This window comes from Phacochoerus africanus, chromosome 11 (genome assembly GCF_016906955.1).
Source record: "Phacochoerus africanus isolate WHEZ1 chromosome 11, ROS_Pafr_v1, whole genome shotgun sequence".
Taxonomy (NCBI): Eukaryota; Metazoa; Chordata; class Mammalia; order Artiodactyla; family Suidae; genus Phacochoerus; species Phacochoerus africanus.
The window spans coordinates 95,559,447-95,586,805 of NC_062554.1; the positions used below are offsets into that span (position 1 = coordinate 95,559,447).

The 27,359-nt window shown below is 34.7% G+C and overlaps 1 protein-coding gene across 4 annotated transcripts in view; it reads left to right on the forward strand.

Moving 5' to 3' along the window:
- Positions 1–27,359, forward strand: part of SEMA3A (semaphorin 3A) — a 477,770-nt gene that overhangs the window by 193,520 nt on the left and 256,891 nt on the right. Inside the window, exon 2 of one of the 4 annotated variants that reach the window (XM_047753059.1) lies at positions 13,082–13,192. The exons of the other annotated variants lie outside the window; for them this stretch is intronic. The gene's annotated coding sequence lies outside the window, so the exon portion shown is untranslated. The remainder of the gene's footprint in view (positions 1–13,081; positions 13,193–27,359) is intronic. 4 annotated transcript variants of the gene reach the window in all.

Sequence of the window (27,359 nt, forward strand, 5' to 3'; positions counted from 1 at the left end):
TTAAAAATGGAACTTTGTTGTTTTAGGCATGGAAGTGGCTCATTCTAATGATGAATAATGCTCCAGTGCATGAGAGGTCTGTTTGGTTGTGATGAGGATCTCTTATCTGTGTACACAAACACAGTTTACCTGAACCACAAGGATCCACAATTGGTTTAGAAATTTAATCAAAATATATTATCTTAATATATCTGGTATCCATGAATTTATTGCTATTACAGGAGCCAGAGGGAAAAAAACCACAAGAGTAATTTTTCTTATAGAATTTTGGCTCTTCTACTGCTATCCTTAGCCAGAAGCAAAATGCATAAATGTTCAGGAAAATTAAAAAGAACAGGGGAAAGAGTTACCCTCATTGCTGCAGGCCCCCCAAGTAGTCTGCTTCAGGTTACTATTTATTTTCCTCAAATAATTATATTCTCTCCTAGCATAATCTAGAATCATCACATTGAATTGTCTGAACTATACCACCTATGTGAAGAGCTGAAAAGATATTTGTAAATGTGTATTGGTGGGAAGACAGTCTAATGAACATGGAAAATATTTATTATTTGATTAAAACCAAAACAAAGACTGAATTAATACAAGAAAAAGGAAAAAATAAAATGCCATAAACAGTAATAGAGGATCAATCATCCATGTCTGTCTCTGAAGGTAGTAATGATAATGCTGACTGTTCATAACTTGCTTACAAGTTTCATTTAAAAAGAAATTAGTTCATGCCATGTTTTACATTAAACAGTTTCATATATGCCAGAATACATTTTTTCCATTATTTAACTGTTAGTTCTGACACTCTAAAGAAAAAGTTCACTAATTATTAGTACAGTTCACATTGGGACACATTATTTCCATTTAGGACCAAGAGTCACAATAATGATTGTCATATATAATATATATTTTATAATAAACACTGATGAGATATAGGCTGATCTCTTGCTTTCAAATACTATAAAAACTAATGTAGGAAATAATGAGTGTGGAACTTACTTCTGGAGATAATGATTAAAGGCAATATATCTATGTGTGTGAGCCAGGGAGAATGACAACAGCAAACAGTCATGTATCATTGATTGCATCCCAGACAAGCTACAAGTGCCTCATATATAAATATACATATAATTTAATAATTCTTCTTTTTAATGGCTGAACCTGCAGCATATGGAAGTTCCTGGGCTAGGGGATGAATAGGAACAGCCAGGGCAACAATGGATCCCAGTGGCATCTGTGAACCAAGCTGTAGCTTGTGGCAGAGCCTGATCTTTAACCCACTGAGTGAGGCCAGGGATCTGACATGCATCCTCATGAACAATGTCAGGTTCTTAACCCACTGAACCACAATGGGAACCCCCAATTTAATAATAATTTAATCGCACAACAAGCTATGAGTCAGATACTTTTATTTAACCCATTTCATAGACACAGAGGTACATACAGTATAAAATATTCCAATGAGGGAAGCGAAAAGTAATGCAAAGACAAGCTAAGAATAAGAGACCACATTGCCAACATTAAAATTATGGAAGTTCTAGAAGACTGAGATTTTTCTAGCTCTGAGGTGAGCATGCCCCATGTTGTACACTGCAATACCTACAGTATTTCCCAAGGAAGAGCCACTAGGACTTCCAGCCCATGAGTGCTCCCACCTACACATGCCTGGTTGTGGTCCACAAAATTAGAAAAGAGCACAAATTCCATCATATGACCATATAATGGTATATAATTTAGAATTTGGGAATTTCTTTAAAAATTGAGTCTTAAAAAATATATTACACAAAGGGTAAAGAAAAGGAAAATCACCATAAATAAATATGCTAAGCATTTGCTAATGCTTATAATTGCCATAATTTATTTTTTCATTATGCCAAATTTTAAAACACCTGTAAATTTATAATCTGTATTATAGCTTCTTAAAGACAACCCCTTCTACTTCCTCTAGAAAGGATCTTGTATCCATGTTTTCCTCTTCCCATGGATCATCCATGAGACACCTCCTCACTCTGTAAGCTTGACCTTGACACTGTGAATAAACCTAGCAGAGTTATTACAAGCTAGTAGTCTACACTTTATGAAATACTTAACTGACCTATAAGGCTGATGGAACATAAAGCAGGAAAAAAAAATCATTTAAATACCATACATCGGGCTACTATTGGTGAATTAAAAATTGATTTAAATTTAAACATTTCTTTTGGTTGTATTTGTAAAAAAGTTGTTTCATCACCCATATATTTATAGGTAAGTTTATAGATATTGTATAGTTATAGATATGGATATAGATCTCCTTAACTCTTCCTCTCATGCGAAGTAATTTCATGCAGAAAAGCTACTGCCTTTTTAAAATGTTGGATGTGCTTTATTGAATACATACATTATTTAGCAAATAACCATTATTAGTATGGTTATATATTGAAAATGTAATCATCCTGAAAGGTGTGATGGCCATTATGTAAAGGGCATACTTGCTATGGTTCCTCAACTGATATAAAGCAGTATGAATCAAAGTAACATTAAACTTAGAGATGTAAATGTACAAAGTCCTTACAGACAAGATCAAAAATGTATGACCTGGCTTTTATAGATGCTTTTAGTTCAAAGGACCCTGTGTATCTATTAAAAGATCTCTTCTTTTAAAAGAATATTTAGTTTACTGAATGACTGTGAGGGTAATAAATAGTATTACTGCTAATAAGCAGTATTAGTGCTATATTATTATACCATTACAGTGTCTAGTACAGGTTATTTATTAAACATACATGACTACTATTACTGAGAGAGTTATATTTTATTTGTCTTGTTCTCCCTTAGAGCTCTTAAAGATATGCTAGGTTTAAAACTTTCAGTCATTCTCATGTCATTTTATTCATTTGTTCATTTATCATTCACTTGTTTACTTAACATGTATTTCTTGGCTAATAATTAAATGTTAGGCACCATTCTATTTGCTATAGATGCAATGAAGACTATAAAATGTCTCTGAAAAAAATTTAGGCAGATGATAACAACAGAGCATCAAGACTCTTGCTGTGTAAGGTCTCCTCAATGACCCTTGCTCTAGTCCATCACCTTTCCACCAGCAACAGCAGGGGGCCTTGCCCTAGTTTTATGGTATATTATACTTCCATGTGTTCCATTTCCTTTTTTTTTAATGGGCCAGTCTCCCTGTTCTTCACTTACATCTTCCTTTAATGTCTTCTAACTAATGTCTTCTACCTAAACTAATTTATGGCAGCTGCATCCCCTCCTGTGTGACACCGGATCTTAGCAAGGAAAGATTCTACTCGTTTCTCAGCACCACAAATATTCCTTGTTTCTTTTCTAAAATTAGTATCTAGGGTTTATTGTATGAAAATTAAATAATAGTTGTTCATTTTCATGCTCTTTTTTTCCCCAGTAGCGTATTCAGATCACACTTTTCCCAAACCCTTCACCACATCCTCCCCCACTCTTCCCAAAAACACATACAATATAACTTAGATAACTTTCACCTGAGAAGTCACTCTTGCAAAGCTTTAGAGGACCAATTTCCATTCTCATAATGAACAGGGTAAATTTCCATTCTCATAATGAACATGGTAAATAGAAAATTTAGAACTTTTACTCATTTCCTTGGTGGTATTTTATCCTAGCGCTGCTATCCAGATCAAGGACGTAAGAAATAAAGTATCTCAAAAAATTCTACAAGTTCCATAGTATTAATGGAAAAATAGCTTTCTGCAAAACCTATCCTTTGTGGTGTAAACTGAGTGAAAAGAAGATATTGATAATCATCATCAATTAGTTAAAAACTCAAGATGATTTTTAAATGTTCAAATGTTTTATTTTAATCTTCTTGGAAAAACTAATTTATATGAAAATACGTGGAGTACAGATATCTCAAAATTGAAGTTGTTCAAACACACTGGGCTCTAATATGTCATATCATCATAAGATATCCTATTTTCTTTGCCAGAACCTTAGTTTCTTGGTCATAGAAACCAATTTTGTGGAACAAGGGAAATATAACAGATGGCAAAGCCACAGCTCAGAAAAGAAAAAAAAATAATCATCCCTTCTGGTTGAGATAATCCCTAGAGTTTTGCCTTTGGAATAAGACTAGTTTTCTAGAGCAATACCTTAAAAAGAAGAATGAGGTTTTGTGGTTGGAATATATGACTAGAAGTAAGGAATCTTAGGTTGTAATTTTGGTTTCACCACTTATTCATTGTCTCTTGGAGCAGTAAAGTAGCACTGATTAATAAATAAATATTGACAGACTGTTTCTAGGGCTCTGTGAAAAGCACACTAGGCAAATATTCATTGTCACCAGAAGTATTTAAAGTATTATTATTCAAATATCAGATGGCAAGAAATATGAAATAGGAGAGATTTTTTCTACAAGTCTGAAAATATGTAAAATCCTCCAGAAACTAAGAGTGAATTGGCTTAGGTTTTTTTTTTTTTTTTTCCCCACAAGGTTGAAAAAATTATATTGAAAAGGGTAGAATTATCTTCTCAAAATACAGCATATAACTCTTGCTTTGGATTTCCATGTCACATTTTCTCTTTCCTCTGAACTTTTACACAGTGGAAAAAGAGTTCCTCAAGAGTTCAGCAGAAACACAGCATTACTAAACATTCATCCATCTATGAACACCCATTGTACACAGGAAGTGAGGTGAATTTAATAAAATAGTCACCACTAAGCAAGGGCAACATATGACCTTTAGAAATAGGAGCTTATACCTAGAAGACTAGTTCTTAAGGAAACCTGAAGTCCTCATTCACCCACTGACTCCCAAGGAGGAACAAATTAAATAAATGAACTGCTGGATGTGAGTATAGATGACAAAGGAGGTGAAACCCATCACTCTCTGATGCTGTGTAAGAAAGTGCTGTCAGAAGAAAAGCAAGAACTTGGGATCGAACATTAAGACTTGATCTCAGAGCTTTAAAGTGAGAGGTTGTTCTCTCTCATGTTAGATAAAGCATGAGTATTTGCAGTTGCTTTTGAATTATCACAGAAAAAGTGGAAACACAAGAAGTAAAATACCACTCTATTTAACATGTCTAAAATAGAGCAAGAAATTTTTACCGTATTTTATCTGATTTTGGTCCACACGTTTTCTTTCACTGGGTTATCAAATTGAGTCATGACATTCGTTCCATCCAAACCATGCTCTTTGCTTTTATGAATATAAACACATCCATTTTTGCCACAATTAAGCACTAGCAAAAATTAGTGTCTTTATAAAATCTTGTTTGTGATCTTTGTTGCCTTTCAATTTCATTTATGTAGAGCCAGTGCACATGCTGCTGGTGAATCAAATTAGGGAAAATCACAACAGGCCCTGTTTAACTTCTCTGGGGAGGCCCTGGCCATCCCCTGGGAGGACTGCTGTTTCAGAGCAGGTACACATTCTTGTCCTAAAACAAATAACTTGAGTGTTATGGCAGCGTTCACATGTTTATACATCTTAATACTTTAAATGTTACCTGATTACATTGTATGAAATTATAAATATACACCAAGGAAAATTAAAGGGAATAGAGGTCCATATTTCAGAATGTATTATGTCTGGCCCCAGTTTCCTCATGTCCTGGGGGGAAAGACGTAACTTTTAAAACAGGTAGCATGGTAAACCAGCTTTACAGTAGATTTGAACTGCAGCTGGGTTACTTGTTACAAGTTCAAAGCACTCCAGTAGAGACTAAAATAAAATTTAAAATAATTAAAATGCCCAGCTTGTTTTTGATGAGTGTTTGACATTTATTACTTCCTTTGGCTTTTTTTCTTTCTTAAAGAAATCTTGTGTGATTTAAGAAGACCAAACTTCTAGCTGCTATAGAGTCAGAAATTAAGTCAGAAAATGATATTCCCTGGTTACAGTTTGATTCATGGCAAATGGTGGAGACACTCTCTTCTCCCAAATGATTTTCTTATATATTCTTATAACGATTTTTATTTTTTCCATTACAGCTGGTTTACAGCGTTCTGTCAATTTCCTGCTGCACAGCAAGGCGACCCAGTCACACATATATGTATACATTATTTTTTCTCACATTATCATGCTCCATCACAAGTGACCAGACATAGTTCCCAGTGCTATAAAGCAGGATACCATTGCTTATACATTCCAAAGGCTATAGTTTGCATCTATTAACCCCAAATTCCCAGTCCCTCATGCTCCCTCCCCCTCCCTCCTGACAGTTTTCTAAATCTGCCTTTCAACTGTCCTAGCTCTCTATGTCTGGGATACCTATGCCATGGGAAAACTCAGAGGGGAAAAGAGAAGAGCAAGAATATATTACCCTTGTCAATTTTGTTTTTTCCAGCATCCATTCCTGCTTTACCAGTGAAGAGAAGAGTTGTCAGAGAAACTGGGAGAGGTACTGCCTGGCCCATTACAACTGAAGAGTTTCCATTCAGAGTGAAACATTATTATAGAGTTCAGAATATTTTTATTTATGTCCCATAAACAAGTTTAAAAATAACACCAAAAAAGGATGTTTACCATATGCCGACTCAGTTTGTGACTAAAAGGGATAAAATACCAAAGTTCCCTCTAGCCCTTTGAACTTGAAAGCCAGTGTGCATTTTCAATTCCCTTGTACAATATGCTAAACAGTAACCCTTTCAGGGCTGCATTAGAGTATGTAGTAGGCTCCCTTTTCCCTGCCAACCCAGTGTAGCAGATCATTTTTATTACTATAGTTCGCTAGTATGCTTTAAAACAGATGCTTACATTCACTAGGCTTCTATTTTCCTTTTTGCCCTTACAAAAATATTTTTAGATAAAATCATGACGCAAAGGTCATAGGTTAGAAATGTCCAAATGATTCCTTGGTCTCAGAGCAGTGATCAAATATAATGAATTTTAACAGAGTTTTAAGAATATATTTCATCATTCAAAAATATCAGTTAAAAAACTGAATCATTACTTTCAGATAATGACACAACTGGTAGTTTTATAAGACATGTAAGATAGCCATAGGAAATAACTTCGTTTCACAAATTCATTCACCATTCATTGAGTCCCAAATATGATAAAGCAAGTATTCTTCAAGCTAACCTTAACATGTCATTTATTATAAAAGTCACATTTTTAGCCTTTTTCTACACTTTGTTTATATATTTATACAAGTGAAGGGACTACAAATGTACAAAACCAACCACAGAGAGACTTGAGTCTGGATGTGATGTTGCCATCATCACATCGTCATCACCCACATTGCGTTCTATAAACTCCAAATGCTACTTGCATTTTGCATTTTATTCTTGTGCTTTGGGAAAGCATTATAAATCTCCAGAAACTCAATAAAGTTGAATAAAAAATGACGAGCAGGGAGTTCCTGTTTTGGCTCAGCAGAAATGAATCCTACTGGTAACCATGAGGTTGCGGGTTCAATCCCTGGCCTCATTCAGTGGGTTAAGGACCAGGTGTTGCCCTGAGCTGTGGTGTAGGATGGAGATGGAGCTCGGATCCTCCATTGCTGTGGCTGTGATGTAGGCTGGCAACTGTAGCTCCAATTAAATACCTAGCCTGGGAACTTCTATATGCCTTGGCTGTGGCCCTAAAAAGAAGAAAAAAAAAAGTAATGAGCAGAATGGTTTCAAATGCCATCACAATAAAAAAAAAAAAAAGACATTACAATTTATAGTCTTGCTATTTTTACCAGTCGGCAATTGTTCAAAAGATCAGAAAACATAGGTGCAATTTGCAGAATTTTTCTGTTCTTATTTTTGAAAGTGACTTTGGTATAGCTCCTGGTCTCTATGGCATCTTTTTCTTTTTTTTTCTCATCAGCACTATCAGGTTTCCTAATGAGGCTGATGATGAATGTGAACTGAGAACAAAATCATAGGAGTCTTGCAATCAATGGAAATAATACCACACAAGGACACAGGGGAGATCAATCTCTGAAATGTTCTAGGTTACACTAAAGATAAGACAGAACACAGACTCCAGAGATTCACCAAAGGATGTAAGTTTGAATAATTCATCAGATTTCAAATTTCAACAGAGTTGCTGAGCTGTAGCAGATGTGTTTCTTTGTATTTCCAGTTGGAATATTGAGAGAAGGTCAAGGTTCCTTGTGGACAGGGTCTGGCCTTGATGGAGTATTGCCTTTGAGTGCAAATAGCCTGAATGGAAAAAGTGAAAATAGAAACAAACTTACCACAATCTCACCTTTTTATGTCTTAGTTTAGTCACTCAGAACAGGAGCATAAAGAATAGCGATCATACACAATGTTTGTGATGAGGTAATAAATAGGCAGCTACTAAAAGAATGTCTTTGTTACAATAAATGTTCAAGAATATTCATTGTTATTTCTGTTTCTTAGATTATTTTCCCCTTTGAGACAAGCCCTGGTCAGGCCAGTTTCTTAACATTCCCAGACTCTTCACAGCTTTCAAGTTGAAGCTTTGGAACTTCACCTTAATTATGTCCAATTTTCACTTGGACTTTACCTCCAGCAGTCAAAAATAAAACTCACAAACAAAACACACAAACACACATGCTTCACAGATGAAGTACTTGCCAAATTTTACTTCATTAAAATTTTAAGAAGGCTATTAGAAATGATGCTTCATGGAAATCTTATAAATGTTTTGGTAATATGCGTAGGCCAACAGACATGACTGAAATGTTCATAATGGCATGCAAAACAGATAAAACTATACCATGATAATAAAAGCCTGACTAGTACTTACTTGTCCAGCAGGGTGGATTATTACTGGGAGGGAGCAAAAGACAAGCTTCTGTGATCTCTTGCCTGGGTGGCTCTTATATGGTATGTAAAGATTTGACACTTGGCACTTAAAATGTGTGCACCTTACAATCATCACACTAAAAAAAGTATTTAAAAATGATTGAAGGAGTTTCTGGAGTGGCTCAGCAGAAATGAATCTGACTAGCATCCGTGAGGACACAAGTTCAATCCCTGGCCGCACTCAGTGGGTTAAGAATCCACCATTGCTGTGAGCTATGCAGTAGGTCAGCAGCTATAGCTCCGATTCAACCCCTAGCCTGGGAACCTCCATATGCTGTGGGTGCAGCCCTAAAGTAAAAGACAAAAAAAAAATGATTGAAGAAGAGATATCAAGAAGCAAGAATTTTCATGAATTGCATATTATTTAAAATTTGTGTTGGGGCTTTAAAGTTCATCATCTTCTGATTCCAAATCTCAGGGAACTCCCTAAACCATTGTACTTCAACTCTTAGGTAAAAGCCCTTCTAATTTTAGATCATACACTCAGCTCTTTCTTCCTTCTTTTTTCTTCCTACCTAGCTTCATTGACCTTCAAATTGTCCCTTTTTACATGCTGAAAACTCTAGCACTCCGGCTCAAGTGATTACTTCCCCATCCAGATATTATTGCTTTCTTATGCAAATTCAATGTCTTCGGTTTGCTAAGCTGACAACATGCCTTTTCATTTCCTTGGTCTCATCTTCACCTGACTCAGCCTCAGTGATTAAATCTGATAGTCTCATCTGCACCTTGTCATCACTACAATAGGTTTGGAATAAAAAATCAAGACAACTACATCTATCATAGCCTCCTCCCTTTGGCAGTGTCTTTCAGCTATTCCCAGAAAAGCAGTTCAAGTCTTCACCTCATCCACACATCTAATAGTCTGATATTTCTATTTTTTCAATTGTTATCATTTTTTCATTTCTTTACAATCTTCCTTGTTTAGTTTATAATTAACTATCAGGATAATACCTCCCTTCTCCAGGTCAGTTGAACTTTGCATTTTTCTGACAAATCAGTCTTGGATCATTTGAACCACCTGTCATCTTCATGCTTTTACCCAAACTGCTAGAGAAAAATGACCAAACAGTGAAATTTAGCAATGGTACACATTCATGATGACAAGCACCAACCAGGCCCTGATGCTACCAAGTGATTGTTTTCCTCATCAACACTCTCCACAGTTTTCCACAGCATAATTTCAAAATGCATTTATCTTTTGTACTTAACAGCTTTTCCCTACTTCCCTCCCACCCTTTCAGAGATAACTTAGCCACAAGCTGCAATGGAGAAAATAATAACCATCAAATGAGTACTATCCCAGCTTTTTGATACCTGATGGATAAACATAGCTATCTCATCTCTCATAGTTTTCTTTTTTTTTTCTTTTTTTTTGTGATTTTTAGGGCTGCACTTGCAACATATGGAAGTTCCCAGGCTAGGGATTGAATCAGAGCTGCGGCTGCAGGTTACACCACAGCCATAGCAACTTGGGATCTGAGCTGCATCTTCAACACAGGTCACAGCAATGCCAGGTTCTTAACCCACTGAACAAGGCCAGGGATCAAATTCACATCCTCATGGATACTAGCCAGGTTCATAACCCACTGAGCCACAATGGGAACGCCACTCAGAGTTTTCTTATTCCCTCTCAGTATAGCAGAAGATGTTTTCTTCCTCCTATTCAAATTGTGTTCTGAACCTCATTCTGTATTTCCTTCTGGAAACTCTCACTCTGCCTTATATTTCTTCACTCCCATAACTTTAACTCTTACTTCTATCCTAGATAACTCTTATCATGATTGTAGAAGATATCTTCCATCTAAAAGTTCCCTTTTCCCATACCCTTCTCTAGCTGCTTCTCCCCTTTTTCTCTTCTTCCTTTCACAAATAAATATCTACATTTATGTAGATGTGTACATGAACATATTACATGCATTGTAATAATATATTGTACATCTATATCTGACTATAATGTGTAATATGCATACATTAAAAAAACAAATATATTGTATATCTGAATCTATTTTGCACACTTTTTATCTCTACAAAATTGATGTCATTAAAGATGAAAATAAGTGATAACTGTTTCACTAAATCTAATAGATGCTTTGCAACCATTATTATAGATTTTGGCTTTTGGATTTTCCACTAAATTAGAAACTCTGTGAGGGTTAAGGTTAAATGGGTCTTGCTACGCTTGTGTCTCCATACCTCTTACAGTGGGTGCTCAGTAAATGTTTACTCTGTGTGTCACCCTGAATTTTCCTATAGGAGAAAACTTGTTTTTCTAACGTACGTATGGGAAATTTTGGTTTTCATGAATGATAAATATTCTTCAAGAGTTATTAAGCAGTAATATTTCTGACAGGTTCATAATTTATGAAGGAAACTTCATTTTCAACACCAGATCTTATATGTGTAGCCCATTTTGTTGTATATACTACAGCAGGCTCTGTATCACATCTGGCAAAAAAATCTCATTCCTCCTGTGTTATCCTGTGGTTTTCCCTTTCTATGGAGGTCAGTATTCTTCTGTTTGAGTATGAAGGGCTTTTCCATCTTCCATCTTTCATAAATGATTATCAGCTCTATCCTACATAGCTTTAAATTTTGTGATACTACATTTTAGCAGCACCACAGAATCATTGCCAAGTGATCTAATACTGATCTTATTCTTGCTTGGTACTTACCAAAACATCTGCAGAGAACAGTGGCACTCAGGGAAGAGAGTTTTTTGGAGCACTTTCTTTCCATCCACTCTAGCACACACTCAAGATGAGTCCCTTTTTGTGATTGATCTGTATATTCAAACATGTGACTGCCATTTTGACCCCTAATAACTTTTCTTGAATTATAGAATAGTATTTTTAAAAAGCATATTGTTTGTGTGCTTTTATTAATTGTGAAACATATGACACTGAATTTCTCGGGACCCTAAAAATAAATTTCTCCAATCTCAGGATCAGCAATAAGTATATGATATGTTCTCTGCAACTGGCATATTTTGTTTTGTGAACCTTGAATCTCATTCTTAGTTGTATTAACCCTCTTATCTAAGTAGAGCAGCTACTTAGACTGGGAAAAAAAGTCTGGGTTCTCTTGTTGTTCTAGGTTAGTCAGAGGAGAGCTCCTAATTCTTGCAAGAATGCTATAGATTCAGCGACCCAGGAAATCCTGAGGATGAAACTGCTTTTGTTGCTCAGGAAAATCCCAGTATGTGGTGAGGCTGGATGAGTCATATAATAATAAGTTTTGCATAAAGAGTACCGGGTCAGTCACTAAACATGTAGCATGGTTTCTGTGGGACCTCTGCTCCATGGGTAGCCTTTCACGCTGTAAAGAAATATAGTTTACTTGAGTCAGCCTTCTGGATCAAAAATAGTCTCTCTGTCTTCACTTAAGCATAGATGTTTCACTTAAGGATAAATGAGAATACACTGCTTATCCTGGAGTCAGTTCTTCTGACCATGTGTACTGGCTTCAAGTCCTCCTGTCCACTTGGAAGCAGACTCTTGGCTACCAGTCATGTAAATCAGTCCTCCTGGCTTCTAACCTACTGTTTCTCAGTCAGAAATTCCTACCCAGCTGCTCTTCTGATCATTTACCAAAGCTTAGCACCTTAGACCAGCAAATGCTACTTTTCATTTTCTCCAGTGAAAACCCAAAGCACTATAACAATGATAGAATTTAAAGATAGCCAGTTGTGCAGAATAAAGAATCTAATAGTGTTATTAAAGCTATGCCCTGCTGAGTTTTGACAAACATTTCTCTTGTTACATAAATGGTTTAAAAGTCGTGGGTTATATTTAAATCTATTTTTACTGTGAAATTCTTACGGTGAGAAAAGCCCTTATAGGAAGGGTAAGGTTTATGAATTTCATCACTACTCTTTCATCTCCATTTAATAAGAAATATTTAACTCTTTAAGAGATTATCCAAATGCTGGATATGGGCATTTTTGCCAAACTGAACAAAAAACAAAAGTAAGAATATTCCAAAATTAATGAGAGTTGATTTCTAATAGGTTTTGTAGCAAGTGGTGAAATCAGAATAAAATAAATTACAACTTTGGAATGCTCCTTTCATCATATTTTTTAGATAATCTCTTGGTAAAAGTAGCCATTTGAAGAACGTTTCCATTACTTAAGATATAGTGAATTGTCAACTTACATTGAATTGTGAAAACATATTAAAATAAAAATGTAAAGTGCCAATCTTACTTTATAGTTAGAAAAAAAAATACATGCTGGCACATGGCCAAAATATTTGCCTCCAAAATGTCATCTTTAGAACGATTTTTTAAACCCACTGTGATTGCTTCTCTCTCCTCTCAACTCCCAGCAGGCTAAAGCAGACCTCACATAGTCCCACACAGATGCAGACAGAGAAACTGCTCATTATCAATCAACGAACACAAACAAGTTGAAGACTGCTCAGTTCCCCCTGTTAAAGGTAAAGAGGCTTAAAGCACCCAAATAGTTTATTATTCTGGGACTGAGATCATCACAGTCATTTGATTTTTAACTTGCACGGTAGCCACAAAGGTTAAATTGAGGTTAAGTTTCCCAAACAAAATGGAAGCAATTAAATAGTTAAATAGTGTTACTTTATGAGTTTTGTTTTTAACCCAGAGACCTAAAAAAAAGTATAAAAATGTAAATTTTTGTGTTTTTAAATAAAAAAAAGATACATAGGAAATTGCCTTTTATGCTTAATTATATGCTTCTACACACTATTTTTTCACTAAAAAAAATCATACCAGAATAGTCTGTATATATCTAGCCAGTAACTGATTATAAGATTTCTCTCTTTGTAAGAGGATGTATAAGGACTTTTTGAAGTCTATAATTTTCAATTAGAAAAAAAATCAAGCTTCTTTAAGTGGGATAATAATATTTATGTTTGTTTGAGTATGGTCAGTTAGGAGGAAAGACAGTCACAGAGTCAAAAGACCTGAATGCCACTGTTTTTCCTCCCTGAAAGCATTATGCAAGCATAACTTACTTTATTTTATAAAAATAATTTGTATATTTATTACCACTCAACTTCTAAAATAGCTTTATAACATAGAAAGACAATTACCAAATGAAAACAAAACAACAATGAAAAAACTCATATTTTGTGACTTGCCTAAGGCCACATTTAGTAAGAGTTGGAGCCAGACTCTAATTCATCACTAATTCCATACATTACAGTACATCAGAGCTGGAATCATGTCTCTTTAAGTCTTATGGAGTATTATGTTCATCTCTACTAAAAGATGTTTTGGTGGTATTCTTAAAGAATAACTTTATAGCGCTTTATAAACAATAGTCGACATTCTATTGACTAAATCTGTATGTCTGAAAAAATGGCTTAGCCCACCACCTTGGGGAATAGGAGACCTGAATGTGTTGATTGTATCTGCATATGTTGGCAAAAAAAAAAAGGTTAAAAAAAATTGGACTATGATCAACACAAAGCCTCTTCTTAATAAATTCCTTTTCCAGCTTTGTCTTAATTGAAATTAAGAACAAATACGCCCCTTCCTTAGTTTATTCTAAAAGAGTTTTAGTACAGGGGTTAATAAAAGAGGAAGGGTGGTCCTTTCAGAGATGCTGTAGAGCCTGGGCAATCTTCAGGTGCCTGAGCTGAAGGATTGGCAAAGGGGAGGGCTGAAAGTGACTCCCTTGAGGAACCAGAGGCCTGGCATCCAACAAGGTAGAGCAGAGCACTGTATTCCTCTGAAGCAGGGAAGGGAAGAAACTGGGCTGCATAAAATATTGCCCTGGTGTGCCAAATATAGACACGCCCAGGTTTCCTGTTCCACATGAGGTTAGAGCTTGAATCACAGATGTCTAGCCAAATGTGGCCTTGCTCTGACCCAGATCATGCCACCAGAGAAGGACCAGATACTCTGAGGAGCAGTTCTTTATTTGTACCTTGAAGACCTACAGTCCCATATAGTGGGAACATTGGGCTATTAAAGGTCTTAAAGAAAGTTTTTGTTGTGTGTTCCAGTTGGAGACCCTCCCAACACACACTGTGCAATTAAAAAAAAGAAGACAACATCAGAGTGGAATCTTTTAGATTTATGCCTGAAGAAAACCTTTTAGCTCTATAGACAGTCATTGATGTGCTGTTTATTGAAACATGTGTCTGAAAAAATACATTAACTCTTAGAGATAACTGGGCAAATTAATGCAGTTTTTATCTTTGGACAGAATAAGTACAGACAAATTCTAGAGGAACCTAAATGTATATCTGTTGACTCTTTAGAAAGACAAGTATTCGGTTTACAGTAAAACATTTTCTGGACCACTTGTCACAACCTTACAGCTAAAGGTTACACTACACTGCTCATGGTTCCCTTTTGTTGTTGCAAAGTGTTTGCTTACTGGAGCATGCCAAACATACGCCTGAGTGATACAGAAAGTATTTGTAATTCTTAATTTATCAGAATGGTGTGGTTTATAACTTGAAGTACTTTTTAATTTTCTTTTATTAATTCCCCTATAATAACAGCCTTTTTAAAGGACAAGCTAGACAATATTTGAAGAGAAAGCAGAGGATTAATGGGAGAAAATATGCATGAGAAAACTAAGATTAATTGTATTTATGAAGTGTTAATTATGTCTGTCATTAGCAAAAGAGACCACAAATTCCAATTTCTGTCTTGAAGTGATAAAGACAGGTGGTACACATGGTTACTTAGTTTAGTTAGTTAGTTAGTAGATGGTGACAAGGGAATGACTGCTTTATTCTGCCTAACACAAAGCAGAAAGTAGTTAAGTGAATCATTTTTTTCAACTATAAAAGACCCTTGTTAGTCAATTTGTGCTGATGTAATCCAGAAAATAAATCATGCCTCAAGGATCTTGGAAATATAATTTAAACTCAACACATATTTTACCTTCTAAACATTGAGTCAGTCAACATCTGTATTTTTTAAGCTCTTCTGTGGTTCCTACTGTCTGAGCAGTAGCACTGTCCTCTGGACAGCTACTTGGTGGGAGTAGTTTTGGTCGTGGCAGTTGCAAGGTCATAAGTGTGGTGACTCGCTGAGTTTACTCAGAAATTTTTGGAGACAGAACACCTACTTATTCACTATCTTGTGGATATTTCTCTTCTTTTCTTCCTCTGTTTACTGGCCAAAAGATTTTGTAGTAGGTTGGAAATTATTATCACACTTTACTGATACTCTTTTTAACCATAAGTTTTTGTTGCTGAAATTTATTTTCTTGGAAAATTGGATTAATATTTTTCCAAAAGTTACACACAGCAATTTTGGGATATCTGTTAACTCTAAAAACTGGAGGAGAGGGAGATTTGCTACTTTTTCATTATTACTTTTTTCATTTTTCTAAAATCTAAAATGTAATGGAGAGATCAGGAACAAATATATCAGTACATTAATGTTGGTTGAACATTGAAGGCAAATATCTGCGTGAATGCTATATAACTTTTTTTGTCACATTAAAATACTTACATTTAAAATTTTTAAAGCCCAAAAGACCTCAGTGTGGAACCACTAGAGATTAAAAATAGGAAAAGTAATTCCTTTATATAGCTACATTCAGAATTAATTACTTTAAAATTTGAGAATAAGTCTTTTGAGGTTTATCTTTTATTTTTTAAATTGCTTTAATGATTTTTGTTTTTTCCATTATAGTTGGTTTACAGTGTTCTCTCAGCTTCTATATTGTCATAAATTCTGTTGGTTTGTTTTATTGTCCACAAATTTTTTTCATATACTGTATAGTTTGATATTTAAGTTTTTTCTTCAGCTTTCATATTTCACCAAATTTTGCCACTAAAAGCATTTCTGATGTCATTAATTATAATTAAAATATGTGATATATAATCATTTCATCATACTGCATTATATCATTTTGTAGCAATATAGATCTGTTTTCTGGTAATTAAATGTGTTTTTTTCCAATCATTTTCTGTGTTTCTATAAATAAATCATTCTGATGACTTTGTTAAGACTCACTTTTACTAGCTAAATTACAGGGTCAAATACAATACACACTTATGGTTCTTATACACATATCGAGCTGTTTTCTAGGATGGTATGTTTTCCTCTATAAGAAGAGTATGCTCGTGTTTAATTTTTCACACCCTCCTCTAAACTGAGAAAAATAAATAGGGTTTTAGATTTTTGTCAGTTTAGGAACAAAAAATATTAGCTCACATTTATTTGATTGCTTCTCAAGTTGAACAGTAAATATATGTGTGTATTATATGGTTCCTCAAATTTCTTATTTTACGGATAGCCTTCCTATGATGTAGGGTGTTGATAATTTGTTATTCGTTATTTTATATATATACACTATTGACCTATATTTGTAATCAAACAATGGTATTTTTTTTTTTTTTAGGGCCGCACCCACGGCATATGGAAGTTCCCAGGCTAGGGGTGGAATCGAGCTGCAGCTGCCAGCCTACTCCACAGCCACATCAATTCCAAGATCTGAGCCATGTCTGCATCCTATACCTCAGCTCATGGCAGCGCCGGATCCATAAGCCACTGAGCGAGGCCAGGGATCAAACACATATCCTCATGGATACTAGTCAGGATTTGTTACTGCTGAGCCACAACGGGAGCTCCAATTATCTTTTTCTTTTTACTGCTGCACCTGTGGCATGTGGAAACTCCCGGACTAGGAGTCAAATTGGACCTCTGCCATAGCCACAGCAACACCAGATGCAAGCCACATCTGTGACCTACACTGCATCTTTCGGCAATACTGAATTCTTAACCCACTGAGCAAGGCCAGTGATCAAACACATCCTCACAGACACTTTGTCGGGTTCTTATCCCCATGAGCCGCAATGGGAATTTTAATTATAACTCTTTTTTTTTTGCCTTTTTAGGGCTGCTCCCCTCAGCATATGGAGGTTCCAGGCTAGGGGTCGATTCAAAGCTGTAGCTGCTGGCCGATGCCACAGACACAGCAACACCAGATCCGAGCCATGTCTGCGACCTACGCCACAGCTCATGGCAATGCCGGATCCTTAACCCACTGGTGAGGCCAGGGATTTAACGTGCATCTTCATGGATACCAGTCAGATTTGTTTACGCTTAGCCATGACGGGAACTCCTCAATTGTAACATTTTATATTTTATTTTATTTTTTGCATAAATACATTTAAAATTTTAAATTTTATGTAGTCAAGTGTTTTTTGTTTGTTAGCACTTTTCCATTGCCTTGTACTTGGAAAGTCTTTGTATTAGTTTCCTAGAATTGCGGTAATAAATTCCTAAAAACTGGGTGTCTTAAGTTAACAAAAATTTATTCTCTCACAATTCCGGAGGCCATAAGTCTAACATCTGCATCACTGGGCTGAAATCAAGGTCAGCAGGGCCATGTTCCTTCTATAGGCTCCAGGCTAGAATTCATTCCTTCCTTTCCAATTTCTAAAACTATCTTCTTTGGCTCATGGCCCTTTCTTCCATCTCCTTCGTCTTCTCTCTTAAAAAGACAATTATGTTGGCATTTAGTGCCCACCTGGGATAGCTCAGGAAATTTCATCTCAAGGGCTTTAGCATAATCACATCTGCAAAAACTTAGCACTTTAGGTAACATATTCAGGTTCCAGAGATTAGGACCTGATATCTTTTGGTGGCCATTATTTAAAGGAGGTGGCATCCTCTTTTAAAACTCATTTATAGTAAGTTTTATGTTCACTTCTGTATTTTTTTAATTCTCTTATAATTCTGTCTCTTCCTCTGCATTTGAATCACATATATATATATATAAAATATAGACTTGCTTTAGTGTTTCTCTGATAATATTTACAATAAATATTTCTCTTTATTTTAGCTATTATTTAGGTGAAAAAATGGTGGTTTAAAACACTTGGGAATCTATATGATATTTTAAAATTATAGTTAATGCATACTTGTTTTGATTAAAGCACTCATTCAGATTAATTATACTGGAAGAAAATGTGGGTTCTGACTGTAAAATTATACAAAAAACCTATTCTACTGTATTATATCAAAACAATATTTATTTGGAAGTGGTAATTTTTTATAACCTCCATCTTTTTTAAAAAAATCATAGTAGTCTTTACTTAGACTCATAATGGTATAGCAGTGATTGTGTATGAAACTCTGTCCTTTGTGGAAGTGACTTACTCCGAAGTTGGCCCCTGAAGATGATTAAAGTCAGTAATGTGGTTTTGTCCTTAATTCAAACTCCTAGGCTTTAGTGCCTCGGATCTCATTCAATTCCTCAAAATATGTAAAAAAAAAATTCTAACCACAGTTGTTTTCCTTTTATGATCTAATATGTAGACTATAAAAAGAAATTGCCACCTATAAAATATAATTGGTATTATATTTTTCATCTGATAAACAGATGCTTTAAAAATGAATTTATGTTATGATTCTCAAAGCTTATTATGTGAATAATTATTTCATCAACTGTTTTCATATTTTTAAAAGTATTTCTTGTGCCTTTCATTTCTCTTTGATGTTTGAGTGTTAAGTGAAGATGCCACATGTCCCCAGAAAATGGATTACTTACAAAGTGTCTATTGGGTACAATTGCCTGTGGGGAAAGAAGTCAGTTTGTTTGCAAAAATTTTTGCTCAAATTTTTTAGATATGATATCTAATATTTCATAATTGAAAAATAATTTCTAATGAGTTAAACTTTTTCTTTTTTTTGTCTTTTTGTTGTTGTTGTTGTTGTTGCTATTTCTTGGGCCGCTCCCGCGGCATATGGAGGTTCGAAGGCTAGGGGTTGAATTGGAGCTGTAGCCACCGGCCTATGCCAGAGCCACAGCAACGCGGGATCCGAGCCGCGTCTGCAACCTACACCACAGCTCACGGCAACGCCAGATCGTTAACCCACTGAGCAAGGGCAGGGACCGAACCCGCAACCTCATGGTTCCTAGTCGGATTCGTTAATCACTGTGCCACAACGGGAACTCCACGTTAAACTTTTGATTAAGTAAATATCTCATATCTATTTACTATAGTTACTATTTACATCAGAATATTTTCACTTTGTTTTCTTGTAGTGATTTTACAGTGTCATATCTTATATCTATGTCCTTAAACCATTTTCAGGGTATTATTATATATGGTGTGAGGGAGTGTTCTAATTTCATTGATTTACATGTAGCGGTTCATCTTTCCCAACATCACTGGCTGAAGAGACAGTCTTTCTCCATTGTATATTCTTACTCCAATTGTGGTAGATTAATTGTATGTAGTTGTGTGGATTTCTGGGTTCTTTATTCTGTCCCATTTATTTCCATATATGTTTTTATGCAAAATCATGCTGTTTTGATTACTGTAGCTTTGTAGTATCATCTAAAGTCTCAGAGCGTTATGCCTCCGCCTCCAGCTTTGTTGTTTTTCCTCAGGATTGCATTGGAAATTTTGCATCTTTTGTGGTTTTATATAAATTTTAGTATTTTTTGTTCTAGTTCTGTGGAAAATGCTATTGGTATTTTTGATAGGAAACACACTAAATATGTATATGGCTTTGGTTAGTATGAAAATTTTAACAGGAGTTCCCGTCGTGGCGCAGTGGTTAACGAATCCAACTAGGAACCATGAGGTTGCGGGTTCGGTCCCTGCCCTTGCTCAGTGGGTTAACAATCCGGCATTGCCATGAGCTGTGGTGTAGGTTGCAGACACGGCTCGGATCCCGCGTTGCTGTGGCTCTGGCATAGGCCGGTGGCTACAGCTCCGATTCAACCCCTAGCCTTGGAACCTCCATATGCTGCGGGAGCAGCCCAAGAAATAGCAACAACAACAACAAAAGACAAAAGACAAAAAAAAATTAACAGCATTAATTATTTGAATTCAAGAGCATGGGATAGCTTTCCAGTTCTTTAAGTCATCTTCAATAAAATTTTTAGTATATTGGTCTTTCATCTCCTTGGTTAGGTTTATTCCTGGGTATTTTTTTTTTTTTGACATGATTTTAAACAGGATTTTTTTTTTACTTCCTGCTCCTGATATTTCACTGTTAGAATAGCAACAAACTTCTGTATATTAAGCTTGTATTCTGCTACCTTTCTGTGTTCATCTATTAGTTCCAATGGTTTTGTGTGGAAAAGGGTTCTTATATAAAATATCATGTCATCTGCAAATAGTGCCAGTTTCACCTTTTTCCTTTCAATTTGGATAGCTTCCCCCTACCCCTTTTCTTGTCTAATAGCTGTGGCTAAGACTTTCAATACTATGTTGAATAAAAGTGGTGAGAGTGGGTATCCTTTTCTTGTTCTTGAATTTAGCAAGAAGGCTCTCAGCTTTTTACTCATACTTTGTATGTTACTTCTGGGTTTGCAATGGCTTTTATTATGTTGGTATATGTTCCATTTTGGTGAGAGTTTTTATCATGAATGTATGTTAAAATTTATTAAATGTTTTCTGTGTCTATTGAGGTGATAATATGATTTTTATCTTTTCTTTTGTTAATGTGGTTTATCACATTAATTGATTTGCGTATATTGAACCATCTTTGAAACACTGGAATGAATCTAACTTAATCATGGTAGCTGATTTTGTTTAATGTATTCTGTGATTCAGTTTTGCTAATATTTTTGAGAATTTTTACATCTATTGAATATAGATGGAAAGATAATGGCCTATAATTTCCTTTTTTTTTAAATATCTTTGCCTACTCATGGTGATGGTGGCTTCATAGAATAAATTTGAGAGTGTTTCCTCCTCTTGAATTTTTCGGAGTAGTTTGACAAGAATCAGTATAATTTCTTCTTTGTATGTTTAGTAGAATTTCCCAGTGAGGCTGTTCAGTCCTGGACATTTATTTGCAAGGAGGATTTTTTTGTAACAAATTCTATTTCATTTCTAGTGGTCAGTCTTTTCAAATTGTCTATTTCTTCTTGCATCAATTTTGGCAAGTTGTATGTTTCTGAAACTTTGTCCATTTCTTTTAGGTTGTCCAATTCATTGGCATATAACTCTTCATAGTATTCTTTTATGATTTTTTGTACTTGTGCGTTCTTGATTGTTATTTTTCTTCTTTCATTTTTTATTTTGTTTATTGGGGGTCCTCTCTCTTTTCTTCTTAGTGAGCCTGGCTAGAGTGTTTTTTTTTGTTTTTTTGTTTTTTTGATTATCCTCTTTAAAAAAATCATCTCTGAGTGTTACTGATTTTTTTTCTATTTTTTAAATCTCTGTGTTATGTATTTCTTCTCTGCTGTTTATTATTTCCTTCCTTATGCTGACTTTGGCATTTGTTTATTCTTAATTCTAATTTTTTAGATGGTAGGTTAGGTTGTTTATTGAAATTTTTCCTTTTTCTAAAGAAAGGCCTGTGTCACTCTAAACTCCCCTCTTAGAACTGCTTTTGATGTGCCCCATAGATTTTGTAAGATTATGTTTTCATTTTCATTTATTTTGAGGTATTTTCTGGTTTATCTTTTCATTTCATTATTGATTTTTTTTTAAATAAGGTATTGTTTAGATGGTAGGTCAGTTTGTTTATTTAAGACTTTTTTTATTCTTGTGGAAGGCCTGTATTGCTATTTCTGCACTGATCTTTATATCTTTTCTTCTACTAACTTTGTATGTTGTTTCTTCCTTTTTTACTTTTTCTAGAAGAATTGTGTTAATGTTACTTAAATCATATTTGAACATGCAATTTATAGACATAAGATCTCAATTTGGCTTGTGTTTTTTTTACTTAGAATTTCATTTTCCTTAATCATAGCATAGATATATAACTAGCAAATAAATTGATATTTTAATAACTATATATGTGTGCTTTTAATTTATGATGTAGTTGTCTATAAAATTGTTTCTTTTCTCAGTAATCAGTTTTGTCAAAAATATTGGTCATTGGTATAAGGCAAATTATTTCCTTCTCATATCCTCTGGAATTCTAGTTCTTGCTCTTATCTGTTTTCTGTGGTCTAGCCCTTTACTGAGGCTGTTATAGATTATCCACTGTCCTCTAGCCAAGTTCACCTGAAAAGGCAACCAACATCCCTCTGAGGCACTCTTTACCTACTATTCCAAAAAAGTAAATAACCAATGCTTCACTAAATATGAATTCCTCAGTATTTTCCACATAGCATTGATATTAGTCCATCTAGTGACCTGTGGTATTACTGTCTCCTTTTCATAGATGAGTTTTCTGATAGCACTTCAGTCAACAATAATTCCCACTCTCTTCTGAGTCATCAGAGACCTTTCGTAAATGCATCTCTGAAGCATGTTTCTACGGATTGATTGCAAACGGGTCTCAGTACACTGTTTAATTGTAGTAAACCATGGTTACTAAAGGCATGTACTTAGGAGAATGACAATCAAGGGAAGAATGAAAAACTAATAATTAAGAGTATTCCAAGTGAATGTCAAAAATCTTTTCTCAATCAACTTAATGTTATAGATGGAAAATTCATATATTTTAGGGGACTCTGACTATTCATTTGTGGGTAGTAGAATATTTCATTATTGTTCATTACAGTTTCATTACATTTCATGATCAGAACAGTAACAACTTAATTACTATAAGACTGAAAGAAAAGAAAGTTAGAAATATTTACTATGAGGCTATTTTAGATATCTAGGAAAGATGTGACTAATATCCAACATAGGCTAGTATAACTGGGATTGTGAAGGAAAAGCACCTCATCCAAAACCTTATTTTGTTTGCTCACTCACAAATATGTGATAGGCACATAATCGATACAGATACAGTGACTAGCTACCAGGAATGAGGGAAAGGAAGTTCAAGAAGTCTGGAGTTGTACATCCAAGCAAAGGAGAGGATAGTGACACATTTAAACTTGAAGGTATAGGAGTATGAACATTTGGAAGAGAACTGATGAATTCTCATCTACTCTTTGGAGTTCAGAGTATCTTCTGGCTTGTTTTGTGCGGTAAATAGAAGGTTGTTAGGTGTGTAGCTTTGATGTTAAGCTAATAATTTGAGAATTATCCAGTAAGAGTGATATTTGAAGTTGTGGGAGGGAAGTTAATTAGTGAAGAATATGTGGAGATAAAAAGAATGTATGCTTAACATGGAACATAGAAAATGTATTTAGAGGACAAGTGAAATAAGGTGGTGAAAGAGTTTAAGATGCATAGGTGCAGGAGTTCCCATGTGGCTCAGCAGGTTAAGTATCTGTCATCATCACAGCAGTGGCTTGGGTCTCTGCAGTGGCATAGGTTCAATCCCTGGCTCAGAAATATCTGCATGATGCAGATGCAGCCAAAAAAAAAAAGATGCAATGGTATAAAATGTGGTTTAATGTAATCATGCTGTTAATAAAGATAGCATGCTGAACTATATCAGATTCCTCAGACTGCTGTCCAAGAATAAGAATCAGTGGATTTGATAGTGAAGTCATTGTTGATTAATCTTTACAAGAATTGTTTTAGTAAAATAGTTGGGGCTCAAGAAACTAGATTCCATTTTATTTAGAAACAAAAGGGATATGAGCAATTAAAACAATTATATCTATCATTTTCATCAAAATTAATACAGTTTAATTGTTATTTTTCTTACTGTAGTAATACATACTCATGTAGAAATTTCAAGTAATATTGAAAGGTTTAAAAAAAGAAATAGGAAAAAGTTATCAAAACCATGCAAAATTTAAAAAAATCAATTATTAATAATTTAGCAAACATTTTTCTGAACTTGTATGTAGTTACATAAACACAAGACATATACATATGATTGCACATATATTAGATGTATACTCACATATATAATTGCATGTAGTATGCCATTTTGTAATACAGTTATTACCATATTAATATAAATTGCATTTAATAGACGCATACTAGTCTACTATACTTACATAAAACAATTTATCTAACAAATTCATTATGTACAGATAATAACATACATTTTTGTACATCTTATAATTGCCTTTGAATAAATGCTAATAATATCATTCCTGCTTTAAAGAGTGTACATTTTAAACTTATTTTCATCTAGATTACCAAATGCTTCTCCAAAACATTTTCATTATGTTCCACTCTAGGCAAGTTGAAGTAAAAATTTTCCCATATGACAAATGTACACTAGGAAGACAGCAAAATATCAGGATATTCACTGATATTAAAATTAACAATTGTTTGTAATAGATGAATTGCCTATGTTGCTTGACCCTTTTCAGCAACTCTCAGCACTCAGGAACAAAAATGTAAAAGATTATCCTAGATTTGAAATTTGAAATGGCACAAAGGGGAGACAAAATCAGGAGTAAGGAGCAAATCTGCAGATAGGTGAAATTTATGATTGAATTGCTGGCTATTAAATCTGAAAGGGGTAAGGATGCAGTGAGGGCTGGGAGCGAGCTGGAAGGGATAAAGCTCATAAGAATATAAATGTTTGGATAAAGAAATGCATGTGTCTAATAAAAACAGAGATCTTTTAGAGTTGAAGAGATCTAGATCTATGAGAGTATAGTTAAAAGCCTCATTAACTTGAATGTTAAGAGCCAGACCAGAAAAGAATAATCAAAGAATAGAGTGACCAAAGTAGTTTTATACCAATGGGAGCCAGAAGAGCTCCATGAAGTTAGAGAGATAAATACAAATAAGTGGAAAGAAGACATCACAACTGAGTGGAATGGGCATCAAAGCAAAGTAGTTACTGATAAATGATGACAGGGCATTGGTCTCAACTCGACAATAAGTAAGAACACTTGGCTCCTCCTTGTGCCTTCATGGGTATGAGTGTAGGAGAGGTCTTCAGGGTAGGTTGTCATTGTAAGGGATAGGTTGGATTTCAGTTCAGGTGAGGAAATGGAGACACTGTTCAAAAGAAAGTTTAGATCATAGGATTTTTTAATTTTCTGAAAGATCTAGAATGTAACCAGAAGAAAACCCAGTTTAGCAGTGCCCAGAGAATGATTTTATTGTCAACCACAGTACTCCCAAAATCAGTATACTTACTTTTTATGGATTTTTGTTCATTTCTGATGCTGTGTTGTTAGCAATAAGGTCACCATCAAAAGAAATAGATGAACAATAATTATAGTTTGATCATACTTTATAATTATAGTTTGATCATACTTTTACTTTATAAAAGTAAGACATTTATTTTCTAACACAGAATACTTGGTATTCACAATATTTTGTATTTACTATTTAAATTATCTTATGCATTTGAACACAGTGCTGGGCTCCTACCAGGACTGAGTTCAGTAAATGCACTGTTGTGCCTCTGCATGGCAGAATCTCCCAGGCAAATCATCAGGTGACTTAGAAAACACAGGATACAAAGCAAAATATATTCTTTTAAAAGTATTTTACTTCTTAACTTAGTGTAACAGAATTAAAACAAAGAAAATAGAAAAACATACTCTCTTACTATAAGTGTTGAGGGAATGAGACAGCATTAAGATATTATTGAATATACCATTCTGTGATTGCAATATTTCTCCAGGCTTTTAGAGATGTTCTTGGCTTAACTTTTTAATTACCACTTAAGTGAAAAATCCCCCCATTAAGTTAAATCATATTCACTGACAAAAAGGCATTTTCATTTTTTGTCTTGTGCAAATATTTCACACTCATGAAATGGTTTATGAAATTTTACCACACAGAATATGTGAGGTAGATAATCTATATATGTTTAGTCCTCATATCAACCTCATGAAGTAAATACTGTTTTCCTTGTTTTTGTGTGGGTTTTTTACTTTTTCAAGGTTTTATTGAAGTACAGTTGATGTATAATGTGATAATTTCTGCTGTACAACAAAGTGATTTGATTATACATGTGCACACCTCCATTCTTGTTCAGATTATTTTCCTGCATAAACCACCACAGAATAGTGGATAGAGTTCCCTGTGTGATGAAGTAGGTCCACGTTGGTCAGTGACTCCATATACCACAGTGTGCATATGCCGATCCTAAACCCCCAGTCCATCCCTCTACCCACCACCGGTCCCATTTGGTAACCATAATTTTGTTTTCAAAGTCTTCGGGTCTGTTTCTGTTCTGCAAATAAGTTCATTTATATCCATTTTTTAGATCCCACATACAAATGATATCATATGATGTTTGTCTTTCACTGTTTAACTTCATTTAGTATGAGAATCTCTAAGTCTATCCATGTTGCTGCAAATGGCATTATTTCATTATTTTATGGCTGAATAATGTTCCATTGTATATAGGTACCACATCTTCTTTATCCATTCCTCTCTCAATGGACACTTAGGTTGCTTCCATGCCTTGGCTATTGTAAATAGTGCTGCAATAAATATTGGGATGCATGTGCCTTTTTGAATTGTGATTTTCTCTGAATAGACTCCCAGGAGTGTGATTGCTGGGTCATATGGTAGTTCTCTACAAAGAGAGGTTAAATAAGCAGCAAAAATCAAAGACCCAGTAAGCATGTGGGCTTGGAGTTTAAAACATGTGTAAAAGCATTTCTGCTTTGCAAGAATTCACTAGAAACATGATTTTTATACAATAAAATAATTGCATTCACAAAAATGTTTGTTCTTGACCAATGAATGTATCAACAATAAAACAAAAGAGACTAACTGAAGAAAACATTGTATGATTGGGAAATTCCATGTTGTCCTGACTTTGACCTTTGGTCAGACCAAATCTTTAGGTCAGAAAATGAGGTATGGAAAGTTTACAAAGTTACTGACTGAAATGCCCTGAAAAAAACTA